Genomic DNA, 17,220 nt, shown 5'->3' with positions numbered 1-17,220 from the left:
AAGGGGACACAGTCTTAAGTTGTGCCGGGGTAGGTATAGGCTGGATGTTAGGAGGAAGTTGTTGCCAGAGAGAGTGATTGGCATTGGAATGGGCTGCCCAGGGAGGTGATGGAGGCACCGTCCCTGGAGGTCTTCAAGCAAAGCCTGGATGAGGCACTCAGTGCCATGGTCTGGTTGACTGGATAGGGCTGGGTGCTAGGTTGGCCTGGATGATCTTGGAGGTCTCTTCCAACCTGGTTGATTCTATGATTTTATGACTTTCTGCTGCCTTTTTAATACCCTGGGGCTCATCTCTGTCATCTAATTTCATTTTCTTCCTGCTATTCAGTGTTTGTACAAGGGGAGAGCCACAGCTCTGTAATGCAGTGGAGAGAGAATTTAAAGCGTGCCCTTGCAGCATCTCTCTTCTGTGCCCAAGCTGTCGTGGTCCAACAGCAGCTTCCCAGTTTGGGAAGATCCCTGCACTGTAACATAGGGATGCTCTGCTCTGCTCCTCTCTTGCCTGCATGTTCTTCAGTGCAGGTGGGTTTTAAGGATTTACATTTTCAGTTTGGGTCACTCAATCACTTGGCATCTCATGTGATTGCCTGACTCCCTCTGCCTTGCTGGCTCCCACTTCTGCAGAGGGGGGGCTGTGTGGGGTTATTGGCAGCCCCCACGCTTGGGACCTCAGCAGTTTTCATTAATCCCTTCCTGACTCTTCATAAACCAAAACTCTAATATGTGACTTTGTTTTGTTTTGCAGCTTGCCTGATTTCTGTAGCTGCCTGAGGGGCTGCTGGTGCCCAGGACTCCGGGACTCAGTGCTCTGATACTGGCTTTCCACCTACAAGCTGGGAAGAGTAAGTAATCTGCTGCATGTCTGGGGATCTCCTGAGATGGGGGGAGGCTTTTTCTGCAGTTTTCTTACCCCACATCTGAAACACCAAGGTCTCAGATTTCTCCTAGCACAGAGACCAGAGGTACCTGTATTTCTGTGCAGCATTTATGTTCATCTAGTGTTTGTTAAAAAAAGATACTTTAGCTGTTGTAGTGCTGCAGTAAGAGCAGTTCCTGGCTTATCCGTTCTTACAGATGACTTCTGTGTGACAAAACACTACAATTTGCTCTGCCACCTCATGAGAAAAGGCTGTGGGCAGCAGCAGTGCCAGTGTCAGCAATACTATCTGTTGATGTGGACACCAGTGTTGAATTTCAGTGTTCTGTGCAGCAGAACTCTCCTGCAGTGTGTTGAAATGATTCTGTGTGAGCCGTGAAGTGCAAGGGAGGCTCGCAGCAACAGCTGCTTTGTGGCACCAGCTGAGGCCATCTGTGTGGAGGGATTATTGGGTGGCCTACTCCCCAGCAGCCTCTGGCAATATGGCTTTCACTTCCTTCTCGTGAGACCTAGTACCTAGCAAGCCACGGAGCTTCTCATCTTCAGAAATAAGATATATGAGAGCTCTGGCATTGCCTGTCCACAAAAAAAGTGCTCTTAGCTGGCAAATGTAGGCTGAACATGTCTGTAGGTTTGCCTGTGCCACACAAGCACCTATACTGGCAGAGCCCTGTGGAAAAGCTGCACTGTTTGCTGCCAGAGGCAGGAAGTTGCTCCCTCAGGATTGCTCTTCTGCCTTCCTGAAGGCAGCACTCTTCTGGGCTTTGTGCTTGATCCTTACAAGATGTTACTTTGTGCAGTCCTAACTGATGGAGGTGAGCTGGCAGAGCTTTCAAACTTACACCAGCCTTGTAGCTGCTGAACAAATCTTATGCATGCCTGAAATTCTTGCTTTACTTGTGGGTTGCACAGCTGCAAACTCTTACCCTGCAAGTTTCTCCTTTAGCTAGTTAATTAAAATTGAGAAAGGAGACAAATGCTAGTACCTAGCTGAGATGCTGGGTTAGAAGGTGATCTTTCTTGCTGCAATGTTACTTTGAGGAGAAAAAGGAACTTCTCATCTTGAAGAATTTCAGAAATTTATGGTGATGAGTTTTGGGGAGTTTCCCACTCTAGATAAAGCTACACTCTAGTGAAGCAAGGTATTGCTTATTAAAGCAGTCTTTGCACAAGGAAAATAATGGGACATCAGCCAGGGCTAATCTGATGTGTATGAGGCACAAATGTTTTAGCCAGTGCAGTAAGAGGGCCGTTAAGGGCTTATGTAGGTGTTGAGGCTTAGTCTTGGTCTTCATGCTTTTTGTGCATGTTAAGCAAGCAAACCTAGTGGTGTGTAACACACAGGAGGTTGGACATCTTCTGTTTGCAAGCTTTTTGTCTGTAATCTTTATAGCTGCTTGACAGAGCCTCTGTTCTTAGATGGAAACTGAGCAGTATTCTTCCAAAACACAGAGCTTCCATGCAAGTTACTAATTTGTGTCACACACTAGGTCGTTCCCATGCCTTGTTTTCCTGTCTTGGTCCTCTCCCTTTCACTAGAAGAGCCTGTAAGTCCTCTTGCTGTGCCAGATCATTTTATGTATGAAGCCTCATAACTTCCCTTCAATGAGGTTCCAGTCTTTTCTCTGGAGAAGGTGGTGTTGGGTTGAGGACTTTCACTTTAGCAGGACCAATCACTTTAATTCCTCTTACTGCTCTTTGCAGCCGTGTCCAGCTCCTCGAAGGCCTGTCCATCAGATCACTTCAAGGGGAATTGCTTGGCTGGTCTCTTGTTTTACTGTCAGGAAGCATTCTGCAAGGGCGTGGTGCAGTCACTGGCCTGGCTTTAGCTCAGTGTCTTGCAGGTAGCTTTGTGAAACCATCCCTGGTGATCAGCATTCTGATGGCAGACTGCTTTCATCCCAGGCTGAAGGGAGTAGAGCTTCAGTCATTGTTTAATGCAGCTGAAACTCCTCACCCCAGCTACTTGGGGAGAATACAGCTTGCCTCATCCTATCTTTTCAAATTAAAAGGAAAAGCTTCACATTCTGTGATAACTGCAGGGTTTGGAGGTAATGGAGGTGGTTTGGGTTCAAGTACCTGAGCAGCTATTGCTGCTTCTCAGAGCAAGCCTTGCAGACAAGGCATGGATGCCATGCTCACAGCAGAACTGTTCTCACCACACCATCTCCAAGATCACAAATGCTGTAGTGTGGCCTAATTCTTTCCCACATTTCACTGGATTAGCACTTAGGTGTTTTAAAATGTATACAGAATACATTTTAAAGCTAAAAGTCTGTACCAAGAACAAACTCTATGTGGAGAGCAATAGCTGAGGTTGTCCTTCAGGCCACACCATCATCTTTCTTCATGCCTCAGTGAGATCTCTGCTGCTAATAACAAAAGAGTTCAATTTTCAGGACTGTTCCATTATTTCTGCTGAGACAGTAATTTCTGTAGTGTGTGTGCCTCTTTGCTAGAGGCTGACCCAGAAAGAACAATTTCTTTCCTAGGCTAGTAGAAATTCTATAGTTGCTTTCAGCTCAGGATGTGCTTGCAGTAGTGACCCCTCTTTAGCTAAACAGTTTCTCACTAAGAGTCATTTAAAGCTGTTGGCCACAAGCAGTGAGGTTGGTTGAACATTGAACTTCAGGTCTAAATGTGGCATTCTGTGATAATTTATAAGGAGCCTGTAAGAGATGGATTTAATGGGTCCCATTCTACCTGACCTCACTTCAGCCTGCTTTGGTGCTGGAACCATATCAGGAATACTGTGGCCAGCAGGACCAGGAAAGTCTTTCTGCCCCTGTACTCAGTGCTGGTTAGGCCACATCTTGAGTACTGTATCCAGTTTTGGGGCCTTCAATTTAAGAAAGATGTTGAGGTGTTTGAACAAGTCCACAGAAGGGCAGCAAGTCTGGTGAGTGGGCTAAAGTACAGTCCTGTGAGGAGAGGCTGAGAAAGCTGATGGTGTTCAGCCTGGAGAAGGAGAAGGCTCAGGGATGATCTCATTGCTGTCTACAACTACCTGAAAGGAGGTTGTAGCCAGATGGGGTTGATCTCTTCTCTCAGACACCCAGTGACAGAACAAGAAGGCACAGTCTCAAACTGCACCAGGGCAGATTTAGACTGGACATTAGGAAGAAGTTCTTCACAGAAAGAGTGATTGGCATTGGAATGGGCTGCTCAGGCAGGTGTTTAAGAGGAGGCTGGATGAGGCACTTAGTGCCATGGTTTAGGTAATTAAAAGGGTTAGGTGATAGGCTGGACTCGATGATCCTAGAGGTCTTTTCCAAGGCAGTTAATTCTTTCAGATTGCCTGTAATACTTGTTGCTTAGCAAATATGTTTCCAATAGCTCTCTGGTAGCTCCCCAGTAGTGTGATGCAAGCCCTCTCTGTGGCTCAGCAGAGGCTATCAGAAAGTTGCTGCTGTGTTACCATCACTTAGAATCATAGAATGGTTTGGGTTGGAAGGAACCTCCAAAGGCTATCTAGTCCAATGCCTCTGCAGTGAGCAAGGACATTCTCCATTGGATCAGATTGCCCAGAGCTGTGATTTGCTTAATCTTGAATATCATCAAGGATGGGGCCTCAACTACCTCCCTGGTCAACTTGTTCCAGTGTTCCACTTCCTCCTAAAGTCCAACCTAAATCTGCTCTTCTCTAAGTTCAAACCATTGCCCCTTGTCCTACCACTGCAGGCCTTTGTAAACAATCCCTCTGCAGCCTTCTTGCAGGCCCCCTTCAGTTACTGGCAGGCTGCTACTAGATCTCCTTGGAGCTTTTTTCAGGATGAGCAGCCCTAGCTCCCTCAGCCTGTCCTCACAGCAGAGCTGCTTCAGCCCCATGATCGTTTTTGTGGCCCTCCTCTAGACCTGCTCCATCAGGTCCATGCCCTTCTTGTGCTGAGGGCAGCAGAGCTGGAGGACTGGGGAGAACAGATGCTTGTTTGTGAGAGGTGTTAGTCACAAAACCAGGCTGTTTCTCTGCTGCCTGATTGGGTTGATAATAGAGATGGGTTGTGAAGAAAACCCAGAGGGAACTTCTTCAATTGCAGCAGGTGAATGGAACAGGCTGTGCTGCTGCTCCCAGTGTTGTCACCATTCATCATCACCTTTTGCCACTGGTAACAGCAGAAGATGTAGTACTGGGTAGTGCAGGGCATGGGTTCAGACTTTTTTACTACCTTTACTGTATCATAATTTCAGGAAGGAATAGATTTCTTGCTGTATTGCTAGAAACTGTCCTTGCAAAACAAGGACACTGTTCTTGCCTTGGGGGAGGATGGCGTGGAGAGGAGAGACCTGAAAAGAAATAATTGCATCTTGACTGGTTGTTTGTCCTGAGCTGGAAGTTTGCTGTCCCCAGACTCATCTAATTTGTCAGAAAAAAAAAGAAAGGAAAATGGTACCATGAGATGAAAATCAGCTGCATTTTAAGGCATGTTAAATGAAATAGCTTTTTTAGTGGAGTATTGCAGTGTTTCATGTGATTATTTACAGTTCAGATTAGGAAGTGTCAATGACAACCTGAAACTCAATTCTGATTACTCTGACAGATGTTTAATTATTAACAAAAATGAGTATTGGTTTTTGAGTTTTTTTTTTCCCTAAGTTTTGCCATCAGGGAAGAGTCATAGCAACATCAACACTGGTCAGGCCACACCTTGAGAACTGTGTCCAGTTCTGGGCCCTTCAATTCAAGAGAGATCTTGAGGTGCTGGAACATGTCCAGAGAAGGGCAACAAAGCTGGTGAGAGGCCTGGAACACAGCCCTGTGAGGAGAGGCTGAGGGAGCTGGGGGTGTGAAGCCTGCAGCAGAGGAGGCTCAGGGTGACCTCATTGCTGTCTACAACTACCTGAAGGGAGGTTGTATCCAGGTGGGGGTTTGCCTCTTCTGCCAGGCAAGCAGCAACAGAACAAGGGGACACAGTTTCAAGTGCTGGGGGGAAGTACAGGCTGGATGTTGGGAGGAAGTTGTTGCCAGAGAGAGTGATTGGCATTGGAATGGGCTGCCCAGGGAGGTGGTGGAGTCACCATCACTGGAGGAGTTCAAGCAAAGCCTGGATGAGGCACTTAGTGCCATGGTCTAGTTGAGTGGCTAGGGCTGGGTGCTAGGTTGGATTAGATGATCTTGGAGGTCTCTTCCAACCTGGTTGATTCTATGATTCTATGATAGAATGCTAGGGGATGGGAGGGACCTCCAGGTATTGAGTCCAACCCTGCTGCAAAGCAGGCCCACTTAGGGCAGATCACAGAGGAATGCACCAGATGGGTTTTGAAGATGTCTAGAGAAGGTGACTCCACAACTTCTCTGGCCAGATGAGGAGCAATGGCTACAAACTTGAGCACAGAAGGTTCCACCTCAACATGAGAAGAAACTTCTTTACAATGAGGATGACAGAGCTCTGGCACAGGCTGCCCAGAGAGGTTGTGGAGTCTACTTCTCTGGAGACTTTCAAAACCCCCCTGGATACATTCCTGTGTGAACTACCCTAGGGGATAGCTTGGAAGGGACCTCAGAGGTCATCTAGTCCAGCCCCTAAAAGATGTAAAAAGAGCTCTGTCATTTTATTGCCTTATTTTATTGACTGACCTTAAATCACAGGTTATAGAATCATAGAATCAGTCAGGGTTGGAAGGGACCACAAGGATCATCTAGTTCCAGCCTCCCTGCCATGGGCAGAGACACCCTACCCTAGATCAGGCTGGCCAGAGCCTCATCCAGCCTGGCCTGAAACACCTCCAGGGACAGGACCTCAACCACCTCCCTGGGCATATCAATCAGAATCAACCAGGTTGGAAGAGAACTCCAAGATCATGCAGTCCAACCTAGCACCCAGCCCTATAATAATACTTCTTTTTCTCTTGTGGTACTGCAGAAATGACTCTTTCCAACATTTCTTTATTTGCTTAAATGCTGAAGGCTTTCTGTGGCTGATGAACAGCTGTTTAGTCAGCAAAGATGTTGTGTGGGACTTCTCTGTATCCAGTGGCTCTGCCTTGAAACCTCCCAGAACTGGAAGCAAAGGAGAGGTTTATTTTGTGTACTTCCATTTGTTGTCCGATGTTGTTGTCCATTCCAGTTTCTCACGACCTTCACTTAATTTTTTCCATCATATCCTTGCAGTTTAAAAAGCAGATCAGAACAAAACCCTGAAGGCTTGATAGTTTCCTTGTCAAAAATGGAAATGAGTTGCTTCCTGCAAATCAGACTCCAGTCCTTCCTTCAGTACAGCATCAAAAGCAATGTGCTGTTTGTGTTGCTAGAGCTGTTGCTGTTGTCTAGTTCAGAGCAAATCGAAACATCCAGGCAGAGGCACCTAGAAAAAGGAAGGAAAAGCAGAAATTGAAATCCTGAATCCTACCTCCTGGTTTCAGCTGCTTCAGAGAAGTAAGAAGGCTGAAAAATCGGTGCAGAAGGCAGAGTGATAAAATCTGGTCACAAAGTTTCTTGCAAATCCTGTTAGATAAAAGCCATCTTGTGCTTTGAGACTTGCTACCCCAAATGTTAAGTATTTGGAGGCTTGGAGGAGTTTTGGTTGCTTGTTTAGTTGGTTTTTGGTTGGGGTTTTTTTTTTTTGTTGTTTGAAACATTTTACTCTTGTTCCTCACTAACAAATTTAGCAATGAGAGGCTTTGTGTGCACTTGTTTCTTGTGCCAACATTACTCTTCAAAGTTTTGATTGCTTCTCTCAGCCTTCCTTTTGCTGTAAGCCAAACCCTTAATATCCTTGTACAAGACAAATCTGCTACCTTGATTATCTTCCAATTTCCTGTGTTTTGCATTAATCCCTGGTGTGTGAGGGACCAGATGCTGCTGGGCTGTTTGAGATGAGGTCTGGGCATTACCTGGCATGCTGGTGTCAGTGTTTTCCTAGCTCTGTAGGAGAGGCTGTAACCAGAGGATGCATTTACCTTCTCCTGTGCCTGCATCACCTTGGCAGCTCAACAGGTCAGTGTCCTGCTGATGTAGCTGGGCCTCTTTCTTCCATCACATCCAAACAATCCTGCACCACACCTCAACACTGACAGCAGAATTGCTTGTTGATCTCTGGCCTTCTGCTCTCTTACTTCCTAACGTTCCTATTGTGCTCCTTAGTATCCCATTTTCATTTAGTTATCCCATCTTTCCCTTAGTTATCCCATCTTTCCCTTAGTTATCCCATCTTTCCCTTAGTTATCCCATCTTTCCCTTTGCAGCAGAGCATCCAGATTTTCTGCCATCAGCAGATTTCAACAAGACCTTCTGTGACAAGATCATTAATGATAAATCATGAATTGTTTACTCTAGCCCTGCTCTAGCAGGGGAATTGGACTAGATGATCTCCAGAGGTACCTTCTGACCCTTACTGTTCTGTGACACCAGCCGAGCTAAGCTGGTCTTATGCTCAGCTTGTCTTTTGAGGGCTTTCTAATAACCATGGGAGTTAGGAACAGCCTTAGTTTGTATTCCTGATCTTCTGGCAGTAGGTGGGTTCTGCTGTGCTGTGCTCCCTTTGGAAAACAGAAGTATGGATTAGATCATTTAGATGCAGATGTTCAAGATGGGTAAACTGGGAGTTTTTGTCTTGAGTAATAAAGTGATGTTATGCTTTTAAACAGTGTTTCAGTATTTAATGGAGTTTGCCAACAAAATGAAGAAGGTGGTGGGTTTGGATTTGTTTTTTCTGTCTGAACAGTTGATGAACACTTTTAGTTTAGCAGATACATCAGTTTGAAGAGAGAATCTGTAGCTTGTCCAGTTAGTTAGAGCTGGCAAACACAGCAGTCATGACATTTTCTGGAGGAACTCATTCTGTTTTGTCTGAGCTTCCAAGTTCTGCATCCATTCTTGGAAGGACAACAGCAACACTCTGTTTGTTCCCAGAAGATACAGGGAAGGAAAAAGTGGAGAGTAGCGATGAAGTAAATGCTGTAACAAAAGAGCTGTTAGCTGTGCTTGAGAGCTTTCCCACGGAAAGCAAAAGCACAGTGGCAACTCTTAACTTCAGAAGAAATTAGCACCTTCTCATTTAGACTTTAGAATTACTTCTGGGACCTGACAGGCAGCTTTGAAAAATGCTTTTCCCCAATCTTGTTGGAAACGAGATTCAGAACACAACCCAAATGAGATTCACTGCAGCCCTAAATATCACCTTCTTGCTTTAGGCTTTATGGGAAGATCTTCACTATCTGGTGATGGTTGCTTTGGTCATGTAATCCCTTTGCACTGCAGCACATAGAATCATAGAATCAACCAGGTTGGAAGAGACCTCCAAGATCATCCAGTCCAACCTAGCACCCAGCCCTAGCCAATCAACTAGACCATGGCACTAAGTGCCTCATCCAGTCTTTTCTTGAAGACCCCCAGGGACGGTGCCTCCACCACCTCCCTGGGCAGCCCATTCCAATGGGAACTCACTCTCTCTGTGAAGAACTTCTTCCTAATATCCAGCCTATACCTACCCTGGCACAACTTGAGACTGTGTCCCCTTGTTCTATTGCTGGTTACCTGGGAGAAGAGGCCACCCCCCACCTGGCTACAATGCCCCTTCAGGTAGTTGTAGACAGTAATAAGATCTCCATGTATTTTTCTTTTTATTCCTCTGCATTTTTCTGTCTATTGTTTTTTGTTGTTGTTGCTGTTTTTTCTGGACTGGTGATGGAACTGATAAATTGCTAAAGAAAAAGAGACAAAAACCAAGCTGTATGCCACTGCATCCAGCAACGATTCATAGGATCACAGGATGTCAAGGGTCGGAAGAGACCCAAAGAGATCATTGAATCCACCCCCCCCTGCCAGAGCAGGACCATACAGTCTAGCTCAGCTCACACAGGAACACATCCAGAAAGTCTCCAGAGAAGGAAACTCCACAGTCTGGGGAGCCTGTTCCAGTGCTCTGTGGCCCTTACTGTAAAGAAGTTCCCCCTTGTGTTGAGCTGGAACCTCCTGTGCTGCAACTTTCATCCATTGCTCCTTGTCCTATCACAGGAAGCAAGTGAGCAGAGCCTCAGCTCAGCTGGCAGGTGATGCAGTACCTGGAAAAGGTGACCAATGATAAGAAAAATCCTCATGAAGCTGTTATCAAAAAATGGAGAAGAGGGGAAGCATCCAAATAGGTGGGAAGTTAAAAACCACAAAGACAACCAAAAAGCATATGAGGCAGAGAAGTGCAAGGGAGAATGATTGCCAGAAACTCAAATTTGAATAGTGTGAATTTGCTGGAAGGAGGAATGGTGGAGTCACCTGCCTTTTGGGCAGGACAGGACTTTCCCAGTCTCTGAGCATGTCTGATATCTGGATTACACTGCATCCCAGACAGATTCAAGTATGAAAAAGCCATGGTGAGTGCAGCAACACTGCAGTGCAGACAGGACTTCCTCTTGGCCAGGGGGTTGTGGCTGTCCTTCCAGCTCCGGAAGGCTTTCATCCTGTGCCAGTGAGCAGGGAACAAGTGCTTTGGTGAGCTGGGTGGTTTCCTGCCTCTCAGTAAAGGCAGGTGGTGGTGGGAAAGTGGAACCTTCTGGATGTGCCTGCTCCCAGACAGAACTGGAAAGGCAGATAAGTATATTGGGTTAGCAGAAAACTTATTAAGGGGGGGGGGGGGGGGGGGGAAGAACTCTTGAAATTGCAATATCTTTTTAAGTAGTAGTTATTAGATAAATTATAATTGATATGAATCATTAATGACTTCAAAAGAGGTCACACTTGCAATGATAGGAAATATTTGGCTACTGGACAGCATTATACTTGCTGCAATAGGCAGTTTGGCTTGAGATCCACATCCGAAACCTGTTCCCAGCACAGGGAATGGATGTGCAGTCTCTGTAGGTGCCTGCAGAAATCATCACAATTCCTGAGCTGTGCCTTTGGCTCGCTGCTTTGAATTGTGTTTTACTAACTTTGTCCTGCAGGTGATGCTCCCTGTGGCTGCTGAGAAGCAGTTAAGTGTGGGAAGCATCTTTGCACTCTGTGTGCAATATGTACAGGATCTATGTGTGTGTGTTCAGATGCGCTTGTACAGATTCACAGGTTGCATTGGGTTGGAAGAGACCCTCAAAGGTCATCTTGCCAGCCTCCTTGCAGTCACCAGGGACACCTCCAACTAGATCAGGCTGTCCAGGGCTGCATCAGGTCTAATCTTGGGTGTCTCCAGCAATGAGGCTTTCAACCACATCCTTCGTCAACCTGTTCCGGTATTTTACCACTCTCATTGTAAAGAGCTTCCTCCTGATGTCCAACCTCAATCTATCTTGCTCCAGTTTCAAACAGTTGCCCCTCATCCTGTAAGCCCTTCTAAACAGACCCTCCCCAGCCTTCCTGTAGGTTCCCATTCAGATATTAAAATGTAGCTATAAGATCTTCCCAGAGCCTTCTCCTCTTCAGGCTGAAAAGTCCCACTTCACGAAGCCTGTCTTCACAGGAGGGGAGCTCCAGCCCTCTGATCATCCTTGTGGCCCTCCTCTGGATCCACTCCAGCAGTTCCATGTCTCTCCTGTGTTGAGGATCCCATAGCTGGACAAAATACCTCTCTTTCTCTCAACATGAGCCAGCCACCAGCCTTACAAGCTGACTTTTTAATAGACGTTTCCTAAATGAGTGCCTGAACCCTTTGCTGTAGGAGCATCTGTCCTGTAAAGGACCTGGGAGCCCTGTGTGTTTTTTTTTTAAACAAAGCAAGCCATTCCTTTCTCCCATCCCCTAGCAGGGCTTCTTCCTGCTATTCACAGCAAGCCTTTAAAGGTCTTTAAAGGAATTGTGTTCTTTGTATGAATATCAACCAGAGACCACAGGAATGTCATTTCTTCACTCCTTGTCCCTTGAGAGACATCATACAATAACCTTTTTTCTTTCCCTGATGTGCATAACTGTACCTTGCAAGCACTCAATGATGTAATCAGTCACACTTGGATGACTTCTGTAGGTAATTTGCAGTCATCTCATTTTTTTTTTCATATCCTTTTTCTTGGGCATGTGAGGGTAGGTGCTGGCAATCCACTGTATGAGATTGTAACAGTAGTATGAATGTCCTTACATTTCTGCTGGAAAACACACACACACACATATTTAGAGCAAACACTGCTCGTAGAGAATCAGGGAAGGTCAAGGAATCAGATGGCATTTCATACCCTTTTAAGCAGCAGCATGTGTGAGCATATAAATTTGTGTGAAACCCAGAAAAAAGTTTAATGTCCATTAAAAATAAGGAGGTTGGACTATGAGAATTTTTTGGTCCTCAAACAAAGGATAATAGAATCATAGAATCAGTGAGGTTGGGAGAGACCTTCAAGATCATCCAGTCCAACCTAGCACCCAGCCCTATCCAATCAACTAGACCATGGTACTAAGTGCCTCATCCAGGCTTTTCTTGAACACCTCCAGGCACGGCAACTCCACCACCTCCCTGGGCAGCCCATTCCAATGCCAATCACTCTCTCTGACAACAACTTCCTCCTAACATCCAGCCTAGACCTCCTCCAGCACAACGTGAGACTGTGTCCCCTTGTTCTGTTGCTGGTTGCCTGGCAGAAGAGTCCAACCCCACCTGGCTGCACCCTCCCTTCAGGTAGTTGTAGACAGCAATGAGCTCTGCCCTGATCCTCCTCTTCTCCAGGCTGCACACCCCCAGCTCCCTCAGCCTCTCCTCACAGGGCTGTGCTCCAGGCCCCTCACCAGCTTCATCGCCCTTCTCTAGACATGTTCCAGTACCTCAGGATCTCTCTTGAATTGAGGAGCCCAGAACTGGACACAGCACTCAAGGTGTGGCCTGACCAGTGCTGAGTACTGAGTAGGACTAATTCAAGCAGATTCAGTGCTGTCTGCCTGCTCTTTGGGCAAATATATTAAAAATAAACCAACAGAAATGTTTGGGTTTTTTTTTTTTTGTTTTGTTTTGTTTTTTTCAGTAATTTCAAAAGGTTAATACAAGCAAAATGAAACTTGTGAAACAAAAAACAACTTTTGAAGCAAAAAAAAGTTCATACAAGCAAAATGAAACTTATGAAACAAAAGGTTAATACCAGCTAAAATGAAACTTGTGAAACAAAAAACTACTTAAAAAACAACTTATGAAACAAAAGAAGTTCATACAAGCAAAATGAAACTTATGAAACAAAAAGCAACTTCTGAAACAAAAAAAAAGATTAATACAAGCAAAATGAAACTTACAGAACAAAACCCTAAGAAATGTAAAAGCAGCAACAAAAGAAGGAAAAGGGCTTAGGAAGATGATAGTCTCAGCTGAAAGTCATGGCAGTCCTCTCTCCAAGATGATTTATGTCCTCATTATGTGTGATGCTGAATAGCTGGTAGCTCTGTCACCACGGCTCCTAGAAAAGACTTGGCATCAGGTGAAGTGGGCAGAGCTTTGAGTTGCTCCCCTGGGAGGCAGTTATGCAGTGCTAGTGCTCAGGTTTTGTTTCCCTGGTTGTCTGTAATTGCTTGCAGTCTGGGGCTGGTCACCTGAAGCAAATCAGGGAAGGTCATTGTGAAAGGAGAAAAGAAATTTTCAGGCAGAGCCAAATCAGAACATTTCTTGGAGAGAAAGCATAAGGCTTATGGGTGCATTTGTGTATATATATATAGTTTCAGGCAGAAAGATGTAAAAATAGCTGTAAAACACTTAAAAAGCAATTGTAGCAATTCTGAATAATAATAATAATAATTATTGTTGTTGTTGTAAGCAAAGCCCATTTGTTAATACACAAATGTGAGTGAGCAAGTCAGAAACCAATACCTCACAGACCTGATTTGACATATTGAATGCATTCAGCTTTGACTGAGATTGATGTGCAGTTGTGGATATCTTCAGTTGTGTACATTTGAAACCATCTCTCGAACCTTGTACTTGCATCTTTTAAAGGGATGTTTGAGTCCTCCTTCACGTTAGTGTTCTCGTGGGTATACATGGGAAATAAGTGCTAGTTTTCAGATGGTTTAGCTGTGGTATTTGGATACCAGCAAGGTCAGGTGGTGTCCAATTCTAGGCCACTAAACTCAAGAGAGATGTTGAGGTGCTGGAACATGTCCAGAGAAGGGCGATGAAGCTGGTGAGGGGCCTGGAACACAAACCCTGTGAGGAGAGGCTGAGGGAGCTGGGGGTGTGCAGCCTGGAGAAGAGGAGGCTCAGGGGGAACCTCATTGCTCTCTACAACAACCTGAAGGGAGGCTGCAGCCAGGTTGAGGTTGGTCTCTTCTGCCAGGCAACCAGCAACAGAACAAGGGGACACAGTCTCAAGTTGTGGCAGGGGAGGTCTAGGCTGGATGTTAGGAGGAAGTTGTTGGCAGAGAGAGTGATTGGCATTGGAATGGACTGCCCAGGGAGGTGGTGGAGTTGCTGTCCCTGGAGGTGTTCAGTCAAAGCCTGACTGAGGCACTTAGTGCCATGGTCTGGTTGATTGGCTACGGCTGGGTGCTAGGTTGGCCTGGATGATCTTGGAGGTCTCTTCCAACCTCATTGATTCTATGATTCTATGACTGTTTTAAATATCACATTTTAAACTCTCAGAAATCTCTAGTGGAAAAGGCAGCAGAATGATGCACTCTCATAACAGCAAAGGTTTCAGCAGTTACTGTATCAAATGGGAATAGCCAAGATTTACAACCTGGTTTAAAGCCAACTAACAAAAGTCAATTTAGAAGCAAATTCCATACAGTAGGTGAAGTTAAAACTTTTCTACTAGAAGTTAAACAATGACACTGGATTGGGGGACACACACAGATTGAGATAAAGACAGCGACAAATGTGGGGGTCTTCTTTAGTTTTTTTTTTTGTTGTTGTTTCAAACCATCTTTAAATTGTGCTCAGAAGAAAGCAGCCTGCATTTGAAACACTTCCACTCACCCAGGTGATCCTCACAGGCACCTGTGCTTCATCAGAGAGCTCAGAAAACTCCCATAGAATCATAGAACCATAGAATCAGTGAGGCTGGAAGAGACCTCCAAGATCATCCAGCCCAATCTAGCACCCAGCCCTATCCAATCAACTAGACCATGGCACTAAGTACCTCAGCCAGGCTTTTCCTGAACATCAGGGGAGATTTAGGCTGGAGGTGAGGAGAAAGTTCTTCACTGAGAGAGTCATTGGCTACTGGAATGGGCTGCCCAGGGAGGTGGTGGAGCCGCCGTCCCTGGGGCTGTTCAAGGCAAGATTGGACGTGGCACTTGGTGCCATGGTCTAGCCTTGAGAATTGTGGTAAAGAGTTGGACTTGATCTGTGAGGTCTTTTCCAACCTTGTTGATACTGTGATTCTGTGATCTCCAAGGATGGCATCTGCACCACCTCCCTGGGCAGCCCACTCCAATGGCAAATCACACATATGTTGGGTTTTTATTATGATCTGGTGCAGAAAGGCCCCTCTAATGCTGTGCTGCTAGATAGGGCAGGAGCAGCATGTCTGAAGTGTAGGCATCTAATGCAATTTAGCCAATTTTCCTGCTTTAGAAAAATGGACAACTTCTAGAAAGAGAAAGATGCATTTATGAAAAATGAGTGATCTTTGCAGAGCTCCACACAGACTGATCAAGTTCTTTTCACAAGCTAGGGAAAAGAATTGTAAATCCTCTCATCTGGTTATTTCTTCCCCACTTTGGTATTTATTTATTTAATCTTTGCACAGCTAAGACTTGTTTTGTTGTATTGTGCTGTGGGCTATGGACTTGGTGCATAGGTATTAAAATTGCAGTTTAAGTCATTTTAAATACAGGCAGCTTACCCAGGTTGCAGCAAAAGAGGTTCCACCTCAACACAAGGGGGAACTTCTTTACTGTAAGGGTCACAGAGCAGTGGAACAGGCTCCCCAGAAAGGTTGTAGGGTCTCCTTCTCTGGAGCCTTTCAAGGCCTGTTTGGATGTGTTCCTTTGCTCTGTGTTAGATAGGATTGTCCTGCTCTGGCAGGGAGGTTGGACTGGATGATCTCCTTGGGTCCCTTCCAGCCCCTAACATCCTGTGATCCTGTGACAGGCTGCTGTATTCCATTCTCTTTCCACTTGCCCTCTCCAGCTACCAGTACTAGTGCAACCACCCTGAGCCTGATCCTGCTTGAAATGCATCTTTATGTGGAGTGTTCAGATGTGCTGACAGCTCACTGGAGAGCTCTATGGATGCCAGTATATATGAAAGGCTTGTCTGATTCAGGGCTGAGCTGATGTTCTGCACACTCAGTGAACTGAGGTGTCTGTGGAAGTCTCCTCCATTTCATCCATGCCCTGGTGTTCCTGTTTCTTGGACAGAACAAGCTTGTGCTTGTGGCTGCAGCCTGAGACACGAAAACTCCTTATGGATTAGGCAAAACACTCCCTAGAATCTGTTGGGCTTTTTTGGTTCTGCAAAGGAGAGAACAAAATAAAAGGAAATGTATTTTTATAAACTGCACAGTTGACACTGAGTGCATATTGGGAGGTGCCTGGGAACTGTGAATGCTCTTGTTGCTATGAACAATAGTGAAGGCTGCTCAGCTAGACTAAGAGAAAGGCAAAGCTGAAGATCAGCTGCAAGCTGTGTTTTAATACAAAATCTTCCACTAAGGAAAGAAACAGTGGGACCTGTTTGGAGACTAAAAGCTTTTGAGTTAGTTATTTGACAGGGTCAGAAACATTCAGGTAGTCTACAACTACCTGAAGGGAGGTTGTAGCCAGTTGGGGTTCGTCTCTTCTTCCAGGTAACCAGCAACAGAACAAGGGGACACAGTCTCAAATTGTGGTGGGGGGAAGTACAGGCTGGATGTTAGGAGGAAGTTGTTGTCGGAGGGAGTGATTGGCATTGGAATGGGCTGCCCAGGGAGGTGGTGGAGTTGCTGTCCCTGGAGGTGTTCAAGCAAAGCCTGGATGAGGCACTTAGAGCCATGATCTGGTTGACTGGCTAGGGCTGGATGCTAGGTTGGGCTGGATGATCTTGGAGGTCTCTTCCAACCTGATTGATTCTATGATTTCAATTGAGGTTTTGACTCCTAAGATGTGCCCTGCAATTCCTCCTTTGCTTGAGGTTTTGATGCTTCAGGAAAGCTGATAGATGAGTAACTCACCTGCACACCTGTAGAGACATTTTGGTTTTTAGGGAGAGATCCAAATGTTATGCAGCACAGATAAGTTTTGCAAACCATTCACGAACTTGCTGCTGAATGATTGCCTCACAGAATTAAAGATGACTTTGTTATTACATCTCACTTGCTGGCCAGCTCTACTTAAAGCCAAAAGCAGACTCCTCCTTGCAGAGTTTGTTGTTCTGTCTGTAGCGTGGGCTAAAAGAAGCTGCTGTATGACCCAAGACTTCTTTGTGCCATCAAATTTATGTGAGCTTATTAATGGAGGCCAACCACTAATAATAAATTCGGGCTGCCTGCGTAGCACAACAGTTCATCTTCTCTGACAACACGGCTATGAA

The 17,220-nt window shown here is 45.5% G+C and overlaps 1 protein-coding gene across 7 annotated transcripts in view; it reads left to right on the top strand.

The window, feature by feature from the left end:
• The window catches only part of APBB2 (amyloid beta precursor protein binding family B member 2), a 241,652-nt gene that overhangs the window by 92,269 nt on the left and 132,163 nt on the right, over positions 1 to 17,220 (top strand). For all 7 annotated transcript variants that reach the window (XM_064149174.1, XM_064149175.1, XM_064149177.1 and 4 more), the window contains exon 2: positions 746 to 842. The gene's annotated coding sequence lies outside the window, so the exon portion shown is untranslated. The remainder of the gene's footprint in view (positions 1 to 745; positions 843 to 17,220) is intronic.

This window comes from Pogoniulus pusillus, chromosome 9 (assembly GCF_015220805.1).
Source record: "Pogoniulus pusillus isolate bPogPus1 chromosome 9, bPogPus1.pri, whole genome shotgun sequence".
NCBI classification, from domain to species: domain Eukaryota; kingdom Metazoa; phylum Chordata; class Aves; order Piciformes; family Lybiidae; genus Pogoniulus; species Pogoniulus pusillus.
This window is presented reverse-complemented; position numbering and strand designations above follow the sequence as displayed.